General features: G+C 41.9%; 1 pseudogene; it reads right to left on the bottom strand.

Annotated features, from left to right (window-relative positions):
* Positions 1 to 2,559: 2,559 nt before the first annotated feature.
* LOC125359775 lies at positions 2,560 to 18,175 on the bottom strand (annotated as a pseudogene).
* Positions 18,176 to 20,027: the final 1,852 nt, after the last annotated feature.

Here is a 20,027-nt window from a genome sequence, read left to right as displayed (position 1 = left end):
TTTGTCATTGTGTACATAAAGGTTACAGAATGAAATTTATATTAATAAAATATGATTTATATGGGGGCAGGGTGTATGCATTCACTTGTGTATATGGGTTCTAAAAATTACCTTGCAAAAAAGGGTTCCATTGCTGAAATAATGTGAAAGCCAAAGATAAAAGCTCCTTTTAAAGTAGGAATCTACCAAGAGTGACTTTCCAATCTCACAAAATCACCCAGTGCATTGCAAGGTTGATACAATAGAGCCCAAATATTCAGTTTGCATAAAAACCCTAGAGAGGGCAAGCAGTATGGAGATTCCTCAGAAGGCTAAATATAGAACTCCCCTATGACCCAGCAGCCCCACTTTTGGGTATCTATCCAAAAGAACACAAACAAAATCACAGTAATGCCACCAGCACAACAATGTTCATCGCAGCACAATTTGTCATAGCAAGAATCTGGAACCAACCCAGATGCCCCTCAGTAGACAAATGGATCAGGAAAATGTGGTACATATACACAATGGAATTCTATTCCTCTATCAGAAAGAATGACATTGTCCCATTTGTAAGGAAATGGAAGGACTTGGAAAAAATTATACTAAGTGAAGTGAGCCAGACCCAAAGAAACATGGGCTCTATGGTCTCCCTTATTGGGAATAATTAGTACAGGTTTAGGCAAGTCATAGCAGAGCATCACAAGGCCCAATAGCTATACCCTCATGAACACATAAGATGATGCTAAGTGAAATGAACTCCATGTTATGGAGACAATTGTTATATCACAGTTGTAACTACTTTCAACGTCCCATGTGTATCTGTAGCTTCTATTATTGATGATGTTCTTGTATCACCTTCCCGTGGTTGTACCTACACTATCTCTGTAATCTTATCTGAGTATATTGGAAATCGTGTATACTGGTATTGGAAGTAGGAAATTGAAAGGGAATACCAAATTTGACAGACACAGGGTAAAAAAAGACAAACAACTACAAAAGCAATACTTGCAAAACTGTTTGGTGTAAGTGAACTGAACACCTCCGGGGGGGGCGGGGGAGGGAAAGGGGAAGGAGGGAGGGGGGTATGAGGGACAAGGTAACAAACAGTACAAGAAATGTATCCAATGCCTAATGTATGAAACTGTAACCTCTCTGTACATCAGTTTGATAATAAAAATTTGAAAAAAAAACAAACCCTATAGAGTATTTAGTTATTTGGTACCTTTGCTGTCTCCTCATGAAAGCCATTATATCTTCTATCCTTGAAATGGTTTTTATATTATTTGCAAACCTATTAAAATCTTAGCAGCCTCCATTTTTGTCACCAATAAACAGCAACTTAATTGTGTACCTTGATTAGAAAAATAGCGTTTTCAACTTACTGATAACAAGTCAGGCTGGGAATATGGCCTATTAGTAGAATGTTTGCCTTGCTTACATGAAGCCCTGGGTTCAATTCCCCGGCACCACGCATATAGAAAAAAAAGGCCAGAAGTGGTGCTGTGGCTCAAGTGGTAGAGCAAAAAGAAGCCAGGGACAGTGCTCAGGCCCTAAGTCCAAGCTATAGGACTGGCAAAAAAAAAAAAAAGAAAGAAAGAAATGTATGTGAAGTGTTAAAATATTTTTAAAGGAGACATCATGCTCTAATTTAATTATATTGTGAAATGTTAATGTTAAAATTTTACTTCATAAGTAAAATCTAAAAACATGGTTGAGTGCTACAGAAAAAGCATTATTATAATATTCTTTTTAGAGACTTTCACAGAGAGTACAGTGGAGCAGTAGAAGCTAAACCATCATCAAGTTTTCAGAGATGCTACACATACATATGGTAGAAAAACTTCCTTTCTTTCAATCTAGTAAATCTGAAGAACTTGAAGCCTTCATAAGAATCAAATGACTTTCCCTAATCTGCAAACATACAAAGTTAGTATTTGTGAAGAAAGGTTTCCTTCTGGAAAATCCAAGATAAGCAAGCCTTCAAAACCCAATCAAAACATGCATTTCCACAACAGCCAGAAACTCTTCAGTAGAAATTTATTTACAGAGCAAAGTCCCAATTATAAAGTCTTTATCCAAATTATGCATCATAGGAAAGTTGTGTTTCAGAACACACTGATAAATAAAGGTATGAAAGCACTGTGAATCTTTAAGTAAAAATGACTAAAGGAGCAAACCACAAGGGGGCATAATGTGTATTCTTTAGTCACCAACAGAAGAACTAGGTTTCAGTATGCACTTCGATGTAGCTTACCTTTTTTTTTTTTGGCCAGTCCTGGGCCTTGGACTCAGGGCCTGAGCACTGTCCCTGGCTTCTTCCCGCTCAAGGCTAGCACTCCGCCACTTGAGCCACAGTGCCGCTTCTGGCCGTTTTCTGTATATGTGGTGCTGGGGAATCGAACCTAGGGCCTCGTGTATCCGAGGCAGGCACTCTTGCCACTAGGCTATATCCCCAGCCCCGTAGCTTACCTTTTTAGTCATTCAAAATTTTCTTTCAGGCAGCTAAAACATCTAAGCATTCCAAATTTACTTTAAACATATCTTTAAAAAAGTGCCAGAATACTGCCCTGAAAAAACAGTAGTGAGTCAAAAGCCTCTGGAAATATTGCTATTTTCAGTTAGCAAAGGATTCAAGAGCAATTTGTTCTAATATACATTAGAACAGATCAATAATAGGAAAATGTGGTCTAAAACAGTAGCAAACTTTGGCTTGCCATAAATGGAAGACATATCAGCACCACATGAACAGAAAAAGCCAGAAGTGGCACTGTGGCTCAAGTGGTAGAGTGCTAGCCTTGAGAAAAAAGAAGCCAGGGCCAATGCTCAGGCCCTGACTCCAAGTCCCAGGATTGGGGAAAAAAATAAGGCATGTTTTCAGTATAGCAAAAATAGGAGGGTGAGAAAATTAGTTTTTTTACATCAGTCCCACAATGCCCAACCTTGTTGCCAATGTATTCATAGCCTACAATATCCAGAGAAACTCATCCCCTAAAGTCATGGCTTATGGGGCTGGCTGCCTCATCAGCCATGTTAAGAATATAGTTAGCTATATCATCTTCACTGGATACATCTGACATCACCCAAGATTCATTTGCTCCAGTCATTTGTAGGCGGCAAATGGGGCAATTTCTGTGTTGCTCACTCCATTTATCAATACACTTTTGACAAAAGCTGTGAGCACAAGGCGGGATGTGATCAGCTCATCCATACAGATGCAACATTCCTCCTCATCAGTCACCTGCTTCACCTTCCCATCAAAGCCCAGCCTAACAGGAGGTTATGGAGGATGTTTTCATCAGGCTCTTCAGACATGATGTTTGAGCCAACACTCCTGCTGCTTGACTTGTTGTGTCTTTATAAAGCTGAATACAAATTCAGCTGGCACAGGTTCAAGATCCATGATGCTTCCACAATGCCAGTGCACAACACTTTCCAAAGCCAGAGGAATCGGGCCCAGGTTGCACCCCAAATGGAAGATGTTTTTCTTGGACAGCAGCCACCTTGGCAGGGATATTATTAAGTTCAGCTACTCTCCCAAGAAATTCTTCCTAAGGAGCTGCTTTCTTGAACCCATGTCATGTGTTTTGCTACTTTTTCTAGCAACTTGTTAATAACTGTCTAATCTGAAGTTTGCTGCCCTGTGATCCTCAGTTCTCAGGTTACTGAGTAGAAGTAGCTAGAATTCCAGACATTAGCCACCAGCTTCATGTTTGTTTTCTTAAACACAGCCAATCTGCTTTGGGAAGAGATAGAATCGCAATGATGTTTCAATGTACATGTCCTTTCTATCTAAAGACATTGGACACTTCTTCATGTTTCTATTGGCCATTTGTACTTCTTTTAACAACTGTATGTTCACACAAAAAAGCTCAGGGCCAAGAGTGTGGTTCCAGTGATAGAACCCCTGTCTAGCAAACAAGGCTCTGAGTTCAAATCCCACTACTACCAATAAGTACATATCTAAATAAAATAAGGTTTTACAAAAAAAAAAAGGTCAGGGGAATGAGGGAGGAGGTAACAAACAGTACAAGAAATGTATCCAATGCCTAACGTATGAAACTGTAACCTCTCTGTACATCAGTTTGACAATAAAAATTTTTTTAAATAAATAAATAAATAAAGGTCAGAGACTGCACCTAGGCCCTGAGTTCAAATCCCAGGACCAGAACAAACAAATAAATAAACTATGTTCAAATTGTTAATGGGCTTGTTAATTTTTTGAGCTCTTTCTATATTCTGGATATTAATCCTTTATCCAATGAATAATTGGCAAAGATTTTTCTCCTATTCTGAATGTTTTCTTTTGATCCTCATCATTGTTTCCTTAGCTCCACAGAAGATTGTTAATTTGATGCAACTCTCCCTATTTTACAATTCTTGTTTTTGTTTTCTTTTTTTTCTAGTTTTGAAATCGTTTAATGAAGGCCACAGATACCATTTTGTTATAGAGCTGACTCCATATTGATTAGGGAAACATGGTAGGAAATGTTGGGGGGAATAGAGCTGATTCCATCCTGATTATTAGTTTAACCTGATCCCAGAATTCTGCTTCTGTAAATGGCTTGCTTAACATGATGGTTGTCTTTGGGGGCCTTGAAATTTGGGCATTAAATTTACCTTTATAAACCCCAATTTGAGGACTGCTCGGGGGCACGGTGGCAGCTCCCGAGTATGTGGCAGCTCCGGAGTCTGCACTGTGTCCCTGGCAGTCAGCCCGCTTTTCAGGGGCGTAGTTTCAGCTCCCAAGTCTGTGCTAGACTCTTGGGGGGATGTGGAACCTCCCCCAACCCCTGGACCCCGTAACACATTTCAAAAGGAAAACGGAATATAAAAGCCTTTGTGTAGCAAGCAGTAGGTTGTGGGTTTTCAATGCTTCCATCCTGGTTTTGGGTGCTGATTCAGGACCTCAGACATCAGACATGGGAAGCTAGTAGTTCACTAGCACTGCCACCTGCTTTTATTCTTGTTTTTATTTTCTGAGTAACTAAAGTTCCACTCAGAAAAGTATTACCTATGCCTCTATCTTTAAGGATTTCCCCTACATATTCCTCTAACAGTTTCAATGTCTCTGGTCTTACATTAAGATCTTTGATCCATTTTTTATTTGAATTTTTTACGAGGTGAGAGATAAAGATTTAGCTTCACTCTTCTATATGTGGATATATAATTTTCTCAACACCACTTGTTGAAGAGACTGTCTTTTTCTCTAATATACATTTTTGACACCTTTGTCAAAAATCAAATGGCTGTAGGTGTGTGGAGTTATTTCTGAATCTTCAGTTTTAGTTCATTGATCTATGTGTTTGGTTTTCTGCAACTATCATACTGGGGTTTTGTTGTTGTTGTTGTTGTTGTTGTTATGGCTCTGTGATAAGTTTGAATACACGATTGTGAACCTTCCAACATTGCTCTTCCTACTCAGGATTACTTTTACTCTTTTATCCTTTTCATTTCTTTATTGTCAAAGTGGTACACCAGAGGGGTTACAGTTTCATGCGTAAGGCAGCACATACATTTCTTACCACTTTTACTCCCTTGAGTCTTTGTGTTTCTATAAGAATTTTAGGGTTGAGTTTTCTATTTCTTTTCTTTTTTCTTTTTTCTTTTTTCTTTTTTTTTTTTGGCCAGTCCTGCAGCTTGGACTCAGGGCCTGAGCACTGCTTCTTTTTGCTCAAGGCTAGCACTCTGCCACTTGAGCCACAACACCACTTCTGGCTGTTTTCTGTATATGTGGTACTGGGGAATTGAACCCAGGGCTTCATGTATACAAAGCAAGCACTCTTGCCACTAGGCCATACTCCCAGTCGAGTTTTTCTATTTCTGTGAAGAATGGCTTTGGGATTTTGGTAGGGATTACATTAACTCTTTTTTTTTTCTTTTCTTTTCTTTTTTGTCAGTTCTGGCGCTTGGACTCAGGGCCTGAGCACAGTCTCTGGATTCTTTTTGCTCAAGGCTAGCACTCTGCCACTGAAGCCACAGTGCCACTTCTGGCTCTTTCTGTTTATGTGGTGCTGAGGAATCAAACCCAGGGCTTCCTGCATGCGAGGCAAGCATTCTACCACTAAGCCATATATTCCCAGCCCCCGAAAGGGATTGCATTAAATCTGTAGATTGCCTAAATAGCAATGAAAGCTCTCTCCAATCCTTCCAATTTCCAGGATTTCCTTCATTGCTCAATAGAGTTCATTATAAATGTCTTTTACCTCCTTAGTTAGATTTAGTCTGAGGTTTTAATTTTTTTTTTTAATTTTTTTTTTTTTTTTTTTTGGTGCCAGTACTGGAGCTTGAATTCTGGGCTCAGTCCCTGAGTTTTTTTGCCTAAGGCTAGCACTCTATCACTAGGGACTAGAGCCACAGCTCCACTTCCAGTTGTTTCCCACCCCTCCCTTCATCCTTGTCCCTGGGCACTGTCCCTGAGCTCCTTTTGCTCAAGGTTAGGGCTCTACCACTTTGAGAGCCACTTCCAGCTTTTTCTATGATTAATTGGAAATAAGAGTCTCACAGATTTTCTGCCCCAGCTGGCTTCCTACCCTGATCCTCAGAACTAAGCTTCCTGAGTAGCTTACAGACATGAGCTACCAGCACACAGCTTCCACTTCCATTTGTTGTTTTGTGCTTAATTTGAGATAAGAATCCCACAGACTTTCCTACATGGCTGGCTTTGAACTGTGATCCTCAGATCTCAGCCTCCTGAGTAGCTAGGATTACAGATGTAAGTCACTGGCACCCAGCTAGGTGTTTACTTTTTTAAGCTTTTGTAAATAAAATTGTTTTTCTGATTTCTTTCTAAACCTTTTCATTATTGATGTATTGAAAAGTTTTACATGACTATGTTGATTTCATGTCCTACTAAAATTATTTTTCTGCTTATTATTTATTTTTAGGTTATTGTGAGTGAGATTGTTTGTCTGATTTCTACCTGTTTACTGTACAGAAAAGTTTCTCATTTCTGTTATTGTTGGAGAATTAATGTCTCTGACCAGTGGAAAACTTAGCCTCAGCACAGTTACTCTGATGCCTCATTAGCATACTAATAGGCCCTTGGGAACACATTCCCAGTAAAGAGTTCCTTTGTGTTTGCCGGCCAAAGGAAGCCACCTTTCCCCCTGCTTAGAGTCTTCCTGAGGAGACTTGCTTGACCAGTGATAGATTCTCACTGTAGATAGGGAAGTCTCTTCACAAGTCAATGGGGAAGTCAAGACCAAAGTTATTTAGCCTTGAGGAGATAGTAGCTAGGAGATAATTATAGTTCTGCCTGGACTGGTTATAATCCTTTGTTTTGATATCAACAATCTTTGTAGTAACTACCTCCTGTAATAGGAAAGCTTTTGTATTAAGTTCCCTCCCTCACAGTAGTAACATCCTCCACTTTTGTATTTGAGATGGATATCATGCTGTATTAATTTTTAGCCTTGAAGTTGTGAAATTGATTTCTAACCCTATATAAACCCTGGCCCTCCTGAAATAATGCATGCATTGGTTCACTCGCCTTGCATCCCTGTGTCTTGACTATGGCTGCAGTTACCCAGGCACAACATGTTATGTTGATTTTCTATCCTGCTAATTTGTTGGATCTAAGAGTGTACTTTGTTGTTGTTTTTGCCAGTCCTGGGGCTTGAACTCAGGGCTTGGGCACTGTCTCTGAGCTTCTTTTGTTCAAGGCTAGCACTGTACCACCACTTGAATCACAGCACCACTTCTGGCTCTTTCTGTTTATGTGGTACTGAGGAATCAAACCCAGGGCTTCCTGCATGCTAGGCAAGCACTTTACCACTTTGCCACATTCCCAGCCCTTAGACTGTTTTAATTGTCTGTCCAAATAAGGACAATTTTACATCTCTTCCTACTTATATTCTTTTTATTTCTTTCTCTAGCTTTATTGCTCTGGCAAAGATTTCAAAACTATATTGAATAAGAATGGGGCAAGTGGATATACTGATCTCATACTGAAGTGCCAGACTTTGAAGTCAGGCCCCATTTTACCACGTGAACCCCATTTTACCACGTGAACCCCATTTTACCACATGAACCCCATTTTAGAATTGAACCCTGAGCCAATCAGATTTGTACCTGTGTCCGAATCTTGCTTGCTTGAACACCTGATTGTTGTAACCTTGTTCTTTGCCTTTATAAGCCCTGTGTAATCACAGCTCGGGGCTCCCTCCTAACCTCTGCTGTGTTGGTGGGTAGGACGAGGCCCGAGTTGCAGCTCACTTAATAAAGCCTTGCCTTGCGTTTGCATTTCGGAATGTCTGAGTCTCGGTGGTCTTCTTGGTGGTGGTCTTGCGACTTGGCACAAAATTTGGGGGCTCGTCCAGGATGGCCCCAGAGACCCCCGAGACCCCAGACTCCGAAGGTAAGAAAATAGGGTTGTTCATTCTGTGTGTCTGTGTCTGTGTGATTTGTAGTTTTGTTTTCTGTTTAGGTCAGCCGCTTGAATCTGAACCTGTAGGTAGTGAAGGACCAGCCGGAGTGGACACGCTCGTATGGGCAGTCCTGGAGGACTCAAGCCCTCCACAGGGGGCTCAGGCTTCCCACTACCACCCTGAACCTGAAGGACTGGACTGGGAGGCCCTTCTAACAGGCGCCCGTCTAGTCCACTCTATATTCGGGGTTGTCTGGTCTGCTCCTACACAGGAACGGGAGAGAGAGAGCCTCAAGACTGTGTGGTCTGCCCCCTCACAGGGGCAGGAGAGACTCAGTGAGACTGTGTGGTTTGCCCCCTCACAGGGGCAGGAGAGACTCAGTGAGACTGTGTGGTCTGCCTCCTCACAGGGGCAGGAGAGACACAGTCGAACCTGTAAGCCGCGGCTCCCTAAGTCTGTCTGTAAGTGTTGTCTGGTCTTTGTGCCTGTGATTATTTTTGTGTGGTGTTTCTTTCTTACGCTGTGCCTGACTGACAAATGGATGATGGGGAATGTTCCTTCCACTCCCCTGGACTTGACTTTAGCTCACTGGAAAGATGTACAGGTGACAGCCCACAATCAGTCAATCAGTGAGAGTGTCCACAAAAAAGAACTCTAGGGGGACCCCCACCCAGCCTTCTTAAGCAGAAAATTGTTTGGTGTGCTAAAATCTTTTACTAAAACTATCAAGCCCTGGAAAATGAGGCTGGAGAATGCTAAAATCATTTGTTAAAGGTTTTTTTCTTAAAATGTACGGCCAATGCTTATTCTGCGTGCTTTAAGATCTTTTGAAAATGTATGTGTGTGTGAACATGTTCAAGACTGCAGTATGATGCAAAACTGTTTGTTTAAAGTCAAAGGGTCATCAAGTTTGGGCATTACCAAATGCTTTAAAGGATTTCTCAGGGTTCTTTAATTAAAATTTAAAAAAAATCAGAGCTAAGTGTCAAAAATTTGGATTTAAAGGGATCTATACATACTAAACTAATGGGGATAGAAGTAAACTCTCAATAACTCTATTTATGTAGGAAGAAATAGCAAAATGGGCCAATGTTTCTCACTAATATATTGGAAAGCTGAATGGATAAGTATTTCTAATTGTAATTCTTGCATTAAGGAAAAATTCAAAGGTCTTCATGCCATGCAGTAACTGGGACTGAAGAAAAAAAAAATGAGGCTCTTTTGAAACAAGCAGCCCGTAGGCAAAGGGCGGCACCTGGTTTCAGAATGCCTGTGAGCTTTCCGATGCAGATAAAAGCTAAAATGTTGTGTTAGTGTTAAAAAGGCTTGGAAATCAAGAATACATTTCTGTATAAGAAATTTGGAAGTAAAATTGTCCTAAATAATTATTGCAAAGTGAGAAAAGGAGAATTATGGCTACCAAAATGTTTAATTGCCATTCCAGCTTCTTTGTAGGTTTTTTGTAACCGTTTCCAGCAGGCCCACAGAGAAGCACAGGTGATTCCTACAAGTTTGTCGAGATCTAATACTGACCCTTAATAAGTTCCAGGTAAGAGAGCATGATTAAAAACTACTTCTGTGTGGACTACCTTGTTGCTTATAATTGGAGTAAAGTGGCCCCTTATAAGACTCACTGATCTGAATCTGAGGTTCGAAGCCAGCCTGGGCAAAGAAAGGTCCCTGTGAGAGACTTGTCTCTAAGCAGCCAGCAGAGTGCTGGGAACGGAGTTGTGTGGAGCTCAAAGTGGTAGGGTGCTAGTCTTTAGCTGGAGAGCTGGGGGACAGCACTCAGGCCCTGAGTCCAAGTCCAGTGGAAAGTCACTCCTGGGACAAAAGTGATGGAGCATCCAGAGGCAGTGAGCCACTGCTTGGATGGCAGAGATGGTGTCAGATCCTAGAGTCACTCCTGTTTGGCCTTTCAAAAGTTAATAAAAGCCGGGAAGTCCTAGAAGAATAGTTCATAAGCATGCCTTGCCAATGCCCATGTCTGTCTACTGGGCAGGAACTTGCCAGTCATCTGTGATAGTGGTTAGTAAGGGTAAGTTTGTCAAATGAGAGGATAGATTAAAATCTCAACCCCCCACATTTACTCAAAGCTCTGACTGGCAGTGAGAATTTTAAGCTAATACATCTGTTTAGGAAAGAAAGCTTGTAGACCTGAGATTGTGTCCTTATTGAGATCTGTTAACGGCCTGCAAAGGTAACTTTTTAGGTCATCAGAGATCAGTTTCCCAGCCAGTCAGGAAAATGCTTTTACAAACTAGAATGTTAAAAGGCACAAATTTGTAAACCTGAAGTCACCCATCTGGGCTTTATATTAAAAGAGAGCAAGCGTTGGCTGTCAGATGCACGTAGACTGTGCTGAAAATCCCTGTGCCTAAATCAGCCAGACAAGTCAGAGTTCCTGGGAACAGACTTTAGTAGACCCAGGGCCATGAGCTTTTTTCTCCTGTGCCCCAGTATTCCCAAGAAGACTTGGAGTGGATAAAGAAATTCCCATGGCTCACAAACCCCTGGACAGAGAAGGAAACAATGACTGGTGGAAAACTAGTAAAGGAAAACTTATCCTGCCACAAGGGCTGGGTAAGGGGATCCTTAAGAGAATCCACTGAGTTTCTCACATGGGAACCCAAAAATATGCAGGATTTACTCTGACACTCTAAAGTGAAAATTAGACAAGGAGATCAACTTATTGAAGATATTGTTAAAAATTGCAAGGCCTGTCAGCTTGCCAATGCCCCCAATCAATAGATTACTAAAGAAGCTCGCCTCTGTGGGAATAGGCCAGGCATGTATTGGGAAGTAGATTTCACAGAAATTACAAATATTTGCTAGTTTTTGTAGACACCTTTTCAGGATGGGTTGAAGCCTATCCAACAAAGCATGAGACTGCGAATGTAGTGGCTAAGAAGATCCTGGAAGAAATCCTACCCAGGTATGGCTTCTCATCCACTATTGGGTCAGACAACGGACAGGCTTTCGTCTCAAAAGTAAGTCAGGGAATAGCCGCAGCACTAGGGACGGATTGGAAATTGCATTGTGCTTATAGACCCCAGAGTTCAGGACAGGTAGAGAAAATGAATCGGACTCTAAAAGAGACCTTAACTAAACTGGCCTTAGAGACTGGCGCAGACTGGGTGTCACTCCTTCCTTTTGCTCTGCTTAGAGTAAGAAATTCTCCCGATCAGCTTGGCTTTACTCCTTTTGAAATAATGTACGGGTACCCCCCGTCCATTATCCCTAGCCTTCAGACTGAATTGCTTGCTGATTTGGATGCTGAATTTTTGTGTAAACTCGATTATTTGCAGCTCGTGCACAAGAATGTGACCCCAACTTAAGGCATTATATGATTCTGCTTCTGTCCCTACCCCCCATTTATTCAGACCAGGGGACTGAAATCCTTAGAACCACGGTGGAAGGAACCCTAGACGGCATCGCCACTTAGGTTCATTGCTTCCATGCCAGGCCAGCTGACCCCTTTGCCCTGGACGACTACCACTGTGTTGGAACATCGGAGATCTCCAAGCACCACCCAACTCAGCCGCTTCGCCTTCGCCTCAAGAAAAGAAAGTTAGACTGAATATTGTTATAATTTTCTTTTTGCCTTCTTTCCTTACTACCCTGGCTAGTGTTGATGTTATTTTTGCAGCTCACTCCAAAGTGAGGTGACCGCCTTATTTTAGGTAGTTTTGGGCTTGCTCAGGAATATGGGTATAGCCACCCGACCCTTAGAGCACAGTTGAGAAGTTTATGTATTATTTTCTTGCTTACATTTGGATACTAAACACTATACAGCTAATGGTAAGTCTGTATAGCTGAAAGCTAATTTTCAGTTTGCAGTAATCCTGCAGTCCCTCGGTAAAGTAGACTAAGGTTATAGGTTCCTGGCTAGGTAAGGTCAACGCCCCTGAGTCAGCCTGAAGAAGTTACAGAAGATGGATGATCTTCACCCATCAGCCCCCTTTAAAACCGAGGGACCAGGGTTGTTTTGGGGAAGATGAGGCAGGATAAACTAGAGGCATGCAAAACAGAGGTACAGAGACTATACTTGTAAGAAATGGTGACAGGCCCTTTGGTTACTACATTGGGCCCTACTGGCACATGCCTTATCTCTATATCATCCCCTAGACATGCAAGCCATTGAAATGGACAGAATGGAGCCATGATTGGCTCCCAAGGTACCAAAAAGAAAAAGGGGGAAATGAAGTGCCAGACTTTGAAGTCAGGCCCCATTTTACCACGTGAACCCCATTTTACCACGTGAACCCCATTTTAGAATTGAACCCTGAGCCAATCAGATTTGTACCTGTGTTCTAATCTTGCTTGCACAGCTGATTGTTGTAACCTTGTTCTTTGCCTTTATAAGCCCTGTGTAATCACAGCTCGGGGCTCCCTCCTAACCTCCGCTGTGTTGGTGGGTAGGACGAGGCCCAAGTTGCAGCTCGCTTAATAAAGCCTTGCCTTGCGTTTGCATTTCGGAATGTCTGAGTCTCGGTGGTCTTCTTGGTGGTGGTCTTGCGACTTGGCACAATAATACCTGATTAGAGAAACAATTTTAGATTTTTTTCCCATTTAGGATGATTTTATTATAGTTTAATCATATATGACCTTTACTATATTGAGTTATTTCTGTTCTATTCCTGGTTTCTTCAAGGCTTTTATCATGAGAAGTCCAGAATTTTTCAAAGATTTTTTTCTATATTTGTTGAAATGATTATCAGATTCTGTTTATATGCTGTATTATATTAACTTATTTGTGCATGTTGAGCTATCTTTGCATCCCTGGAGTGTAACTAACTTGATAATGGTGTATGATCACTCTAATTTGTTGTCAAATTTAGCTTATGAATATATTGAAGTTTTTAAGTCTATATTCCTCAATATATTGATTTTTGGTGTGTAATTTTATTTCTCTATGATCTTTTCTAATTTTGGTATTCAGGCAATACAAGATTTATAGAATGAACATGGTATTGTTTCTCCTCTATTTTATGGAATAATTTGAGGATTATTGGTATTAGTTTTTTTAGGGTACTTTGTTTCCTTTAGCTCTGGGATTCAAGCTTGCTAAGTAGGGGCTGGCGATATGGCCTAATGGCAAGAGTGCCTGCCTCGTATACATGAGGCCCTGGGTTCGATTCCCCAGCACCACATATACAGAAAACGGCCAGAAGTAGCGCTGTGGCTTAAGTGGCAGAGTGCTAGCTTTGAGCAAAAAGAAGCCAGGGACAGTGCTCAGGCCCTGAGTCCAAGCCCCAAGACTGGCCAAAACAAAACAAAACAAAACAAACAAGCTTGCTAAGCAGGTATTCTAAGACTGAGTCACACCTCTGGTGGTGTTGATTCTTCTTTTAAAATCTTATAAAAATTCAGGGTGTAGCTAGGCCCCAGTGTCACACTCCTGTAACCTTAGCTACTCAGGAGGCTGAAATCTGAGGATCAAAGTTCAAAGCCAGCTCAGACACGGAAGTTCATGAGACTCTTATCACCAATTAACCACGAAAAAGCTGTAAGTAGAGCACTGATCCAAAGTAGTAGAGTGCTAGCCTTAAGCAAAAAAGCTCAGGACAATGTCCAAGACTGGCATACACATAGGCATGCTCGTGCATATGACTGCATGTGCACATGAGCGCGCGCGCGCGCGCACACACACACACACACACACACACACACACACACAGAAATCAGCAATGAGTCCATCTATTCCTGAGTTTTTCTTTGTTGTAACATTCTTTACTAGCGCTTAAATTTTATTGCTTGTTATAGATCTGCTTATGTATTTTAGGTCCTTCTGTTTCAATTTTGATAACTGATATACATCTAAAAATTTATCCATTTCTTCTACTTCTCCATATATTAGAATATAGGGTTTTGAAGTGATACCTAATGACCTTCTTGATTTTATTGGTATTTTTTATGATGCTTCCTCTCTTAACTCTAATTCTACTAATTTGAGTCTTCTTTCTTTTTTCTTCTGGTTAAATTGGCTTTAAGTTAGTCTTTCTCAATTATCTCTTCAAAAACCTTTTTTTGTTGTTGTTTCATTCGTTCTTTATATTATTGTTTTAGTTCCCATTGCATTTTTTTCTGTCCTGATCTTTATTATTTATGTCCATCCACTGTAAATGATTGGGTTTCACTTTTTATTCCAACCTACCAGTCTGTTTTGTTTTTAATTGGAAAATTAACACTTAGAATTATTATTGAGGGCTGGGAATGTGGCTTAGTGGTGGAGTGCTTGCCTAGCATGCATGAAGCCCTGGGTTCAATTCCTCAGTACCACAAAAACAGTAAAGGCCGGGGGGGCTGGGGATATGGCCTAGTGACAAGAGTGCTTGCCTCGTATACATGAAACCCTGGGTTCGATTCCCCAGTACCACATATATAGAAAACGGCCAGAAGTGGCGCTGTGGCTCAAGTGGCAGAGTGCTAGCCTTGAGCAAAAAAGAAGCCAGGGACAGTACTCAGGCCCTGAGTCCAAGCCCCAGGACTGGCCAAAAAAAAACCAAACAAACAGTAAAGGCCAGAAGTAGTGCTGTGGCTCAAGAGGTAGAGTATTAGCCTTGAGCAAAAAGTTCAGGAATAGTGCCCAGGTCCTGAGTTCAAGTCCCAGGACCAGCCAAAAAAAAAAAAACAAACAGAATTATTATTGAAAGGTAAGAAGTAATCCCTGCCATGTTGTTTTTACATGGTTTGATTCTCCCCTACTCCCCTTTCTCTTGTTCCTGTTTTTCGATCATCTGTCTATCTATTGATCTACAAATCTAGCAATCTATTGTCTATCTATTGATCTATCTATTTACCTATCCTTTAATCTATCATCTATCTTTTTACTTATGCAATATTATCATTCCCTACCTAGAGTGATGTACACTCTTCCCCATTCTGGCCCAAGGTTGATGTCAGCCCTTTGAAAGACCAGGAAAGAAGCTGAGTCTTAGAGCTACTCAGATCAAGCCACAACTCAGAAGGGGAAGGAAAAAGGATATGCTCCTGGGCTTCATCCAAATATCTTCTGGTAGCTGTAACTTCCTTGCCCTGTCTACTTCCCCATGTGAAACTTCATTGCTGGCCTGCCCCGCATTCTGCCCAATCCCATAGCTTGTAGCCTCTGAAGGAGTACTATCAACAAATATGGTTCTCTGGTTTCTGAAAGTAAATAAATGTGAATAGGCAGATTTGTTCCTGAATTCTGAGTAGGATGGGGCCCAAGGTGAAATATGGATACTGGACCTAAGTGGCACCATCTTGGCATTTTGGTGAATAATAGGGACTTTTCTACAACTCTAGAGGTGGAATTCCACTTCCTCACCCCCACCAAAAGGTAATAGGCACCTAAACTCCTAGAAGCAGATGGAGTGGGGACTTTGACAATAGATTTCAAGACCTTTCAGACTTGTACCATGAACTCACAAGACTGAACTCTTGAGCTCCCTGTGACCCTGCCACCTAACTATGACCCTATGTAGGCCCCTTGACCACTGCCACTATTGTAGCCTCGTGTCTACTGACTCTCCTCAGGTCACCATGGTGTTCCTCTTCAACTCCATTAAAGTTCATCTGGTTTGTTGAGATTGGTTTCTACTCTTTCTTTACTCTACTGCCCTCATGGCTCAGTTTCTGGATAATATTGATTGCATATGAGGCCAAGATTTTTTGGGAACTTGAGTCCACTTGCAGTTGCCCTCTTGTTAATAAAGACTCCTAATTTTACCTCTCATAATGTCACATCTTTTTATCTTGTGATTGAAATCCTGTAAAATAAAGGTGACCTGAAGTTGGGGGAAGGAAGGGAGGGAGGGAGGGATGGGGTGGATGGAGGGAAGCAAGGAAGGACAAAAGGGAAAAATATGTCCTCTCTGGGTCTGTACTACTGAGCTGCATCCAAGCTTTATTTAAGGTCAGTGTTCTGCAGTTGCACAATTGTCTTTGGGGTTTCCCAGGCTGATGTCACAACTTAGATATCACTCTGCCACCTCTGCATGTTGATCTGTCAGGATTTAGTGAATGTGCTTGATGGCTAGGAAGAAGACATTGTGTATGCCTATGTCCCTATATAGGGATACAGTTCAGCACAAGGTTTCCACCTGTAGTGTTCTAAAGGAGAACAGACTTGTACCTCATTGCAAATAGGAGGTAACCTAGGGCCTTCAGTCTCCACAAAGCTTCTTCCACTTGCTAGCCTGTCAACTTATTCTCCCCTTGCTGACTCACTGCCCTGCTCCCATGTTTCCTGCAGCTGTTCCAAGGCCCTTTGATGGGCCTCTGCACGCAAAAGCACTTTCCCGTGCTCCATTCTGTTCTTTCTTCACCCTGGATGGCAGCAGCTAAAACTAGGAGGCTGCCAAGTGAAAATGGTCACCTCTCAAGCCCAAGTTGGTGTCTTACAAATGAAAAGGGAGAGCTAAGAGTTATTTCTGAGATAGAATAGATAGATGAGGAGATAGAAAAATTATACTATAATTAACAAATATCAAAATGGCCAGATTTAGAAGTTGAAACCAAGATAAGACTGCAAAAGCAGTTAAAGACCCTTCCTACTATACCTCCTTTTAGATGCTAAGTTACAAGGGCTGAGAAACCGAAATCTGTTCTTCTACTATAAAATGGTAACAAACAACCCTGCTTAATCTCTACATTTGGGTAGAGACAGCAAAATGAGAAGCTAATCTGGGGAAAAGGAAACCTAAATCCCACCTAGTCGCTGAGATTTTTAAGCTCAGAAACATCTCCATATTTTAAGATAAGTTGTTTTAGCCAAAGCTGGGTGCTAATGGCTCACACCTGTAATCCTAGTTACTCAGGAGGCTGAGATCTGAGGATCACCATTCAAAGCCAGCCCGGGCAGGAAAGTCTGAGACTCTTATCTCCAATCACCAGAAAACTGGAAGTGGAGCTGTGGCTCACAGTGCTCAGGAGCAGCACCTAGGCAGTTCAAGCCCTCCCCCCCAAAATTTCTTGGGCTGGGAATATGGCCTAGTGGCAAGAGTGCTTGCCTCATATACATGAAGCCCAGGGTTCGATTCCCCAACACCACATATATAGAAAATGGCCAGAAGTGGCGCTGTGGCTCAAGTGGCAGAGTGCTAGCCTTGAGCAAAAAGAAGCCAGGGACAGTGCCCAGGCCCTGAGTCCAAGGCCCAGGACCGGCAATAAATAAATAAATAAATAAATAAATAAATAAATAAATAAATAAATAAATAAATAAATAAATAAAATTTCTTGGCCATAAGAACTATTATCTAATTGTTAGAAGCTGCCAAACAAAATAACCATGTGTATCTTCCCCTACCCCCCAAACTAAGAAAGAATGAAGTCAGTGGATAGATAATAGCCAACACCTTGCAGCTTTATATCTCATTTCCTGCTTGGGGAGTGGGAAGCCTTTCTTTTTTTCTGTTTCTCTCAACTTTAACTGTTATACTAAAATAAATTCTCAATAAAACTTTCACCTTGTAAGATTCCTTTCTCGTGAGACACCGTGAGAATGCTTTGTATGGGTGTATCTCAAGGATCTCAGAATTTACGTTGTTACTGAGAAGCTGGGAGAATCCCTCAACTGTCCATTTCCCTGGCCCAAAGCACTCGCCTCCAGAGAAGTCTTGAGCGGGTGATCTATGACCTAGATAAGTGAGTCACTGCAGCATGAAGGTATTATGGTAACCTTGGGGCAGAGCTTCTACAATGGAAGTTAGCAGGACTAGCATGTTGCTAGAACTCTTACCAGATGAGAAGTGGCCAGGATTAGGAGGCACATCTGAAGACCCCATGCTCAGTTGTTCTTGTTCTAAGAGCAGAGGAACTGCTGTCATCTCACCCACACCCATGTGCCTTCACCCTGTCCATGGATCCTATCTCCAGGGAGCCAGATGTTCATAGTAGGGCAGCAGCCGGACTAGGACTGAGTGCACAGGGTGAAGAGAGGGTACAGGATACATCCATGGTCTTCATGGCTACCACACAAAGCCAGTGCAGTTTGGGGTCTACAATTGTCCAAACAAGTTTTGATGGAGTTTTCTGCATATAAGATCATGTCATCTACACTGTCAACTTGTAACTTATGTATCTTTTATTTTGTTCTCTTGGCTGATTGCTTTGCACTGTACTTTAACCAATATATTTTATTTTTAAAAAGTGGTAACGGGGGCTGGGGATATGGCAAGAGTACTTGCCTCGTATACATGAAGCCCTGGGTTCAATTCCCCAGCACCACATATACAGAAAATAGCCAGAAGTGGCGCTGTGACTCAAGTGGCATAGTGCTAGCCTTGAGCAAAAGAAGCCAGGGACAGTACTCAGACCCTGAGTCCAAGCCACAGGACTGGCAAAAAAAAAAAACAAAAAAAGTGGTAACGGGACACCATGCCATAAGTTTCCGTGTTTGCATCCTGTGTCCTGTTTCCTGACACCATGGCATCCCAAGTCAGCTCTCCATTGGAGCTGAATTGGTTTGTTGGTATGGTTTTTGTTTTTTCTTCCCTTTCTAGCCTGTTTCCTGATATTAAGTGTTTTTGTGGGCTGCAGCCCTTTGTAACAACTGGCTGCCTGCACACTGCTAGTACTCTAATAAAAACTCCAAGATTAGTTCCTTAAAAAAAGAAAAACAAAACAGTGGTAATAGAGGGCTGGGAATGTGGCTTAATGGTAGAGTGTTTGCTTTGTATACATGAAGCCCTGGATTCAATTTCTCAGCACCACATAAACAGAAAAAGCCACAAGTGGTGCTGACACTCAAGTGGTACAGTGCTAGCCTTGAGCAAAAAGCCAGGGACACTGCTCAGGCCCTGAGTTCAAGACCCAGGACTGGCAAAAAAAAAAAGTGGTAACAGTGCATGAGTAGCTCCTACCTATGATCCTACCTAATCAGGAAGCTGAGATCTGAGGATGACAGTTTGAAGTCAGTTCAGACAGACAAATCCAAGAGACTCTTATCTCCAATTAACATCAGCAGAAAGCTGGACATGGAGATGCCTCTCAAGTGGTAGAGCAACAGCCTTGATTGAAAAAACTAAGCAAGAGCATGAGGTCATGAGTTCAAGTACCAGTAGTAACACCTATGAAAAAATGAAAGTGGGCAATGTTTTCTTGTTCTCGATATTGAAGAAAGACCTTTCAACTTTTTCAAATTCAGTATAATCTTAGCTGTTGACTAAGGTCATAGTAGCCTTTATTATATTGAGGTGTTATCAGTGGATGATATTGTTAGGTCCTCTCCCAGAGGGCTACATGCAGATGCCCCCACCTCATTGTCTCCACCCAGTTACCTGGGTAACCTGCAGACCTGGAAGCAGTTACCTTCCCTTTCCTTGAGGTCACCTCCTAATCCACCTGGCCACACCCCTTGCCCCTGCCCTAGATATAAGGCGGGGCTGGGTGGGGGGCTCTCTCTCTCTCTCTCTTCCTTCTCTCCGGCCATGGATCATCTTGGCCACAGGCCAGCAGTTCGGTAATAAACTTTCTTTCCTGCCTGAATACCGCGTGGCGTTCTCCTTTACCGGCTACCTGCTTTAAAAACCTAACATATATGGTGCCGAGACTCGGGAAGGGCTTAAGAGTCAGGACAGGCGGAATTCCCATCTATTTTTCTCCTTTTTCTGGGAGTATGCCCAGTCCTGACGGCCCTTTTTCCGCAAACCGAACTGCTGCGAGTAGCCACGCGGCACTTTTCACTAATACCAT

This window comes from Perognathus longimembris, chromosome 11, assembly GCF_023159225.1.
Source record: "Perognathus longimembris pacificus isolate PPM17 chromosome 11, ASM2315922v1, whole genome shotgun sequence".
NCBI lineage: Eukaryota > Metazoa > Chordata > Mammalia > Rodentia > Heteromyidae > Perognathus > Perognathus longimembris.
The sequence above is the reverse complement of the archived record's forward strand: the minus strand, read 5'-3'. Positions and strand labels throughout refer to the sequence as shown.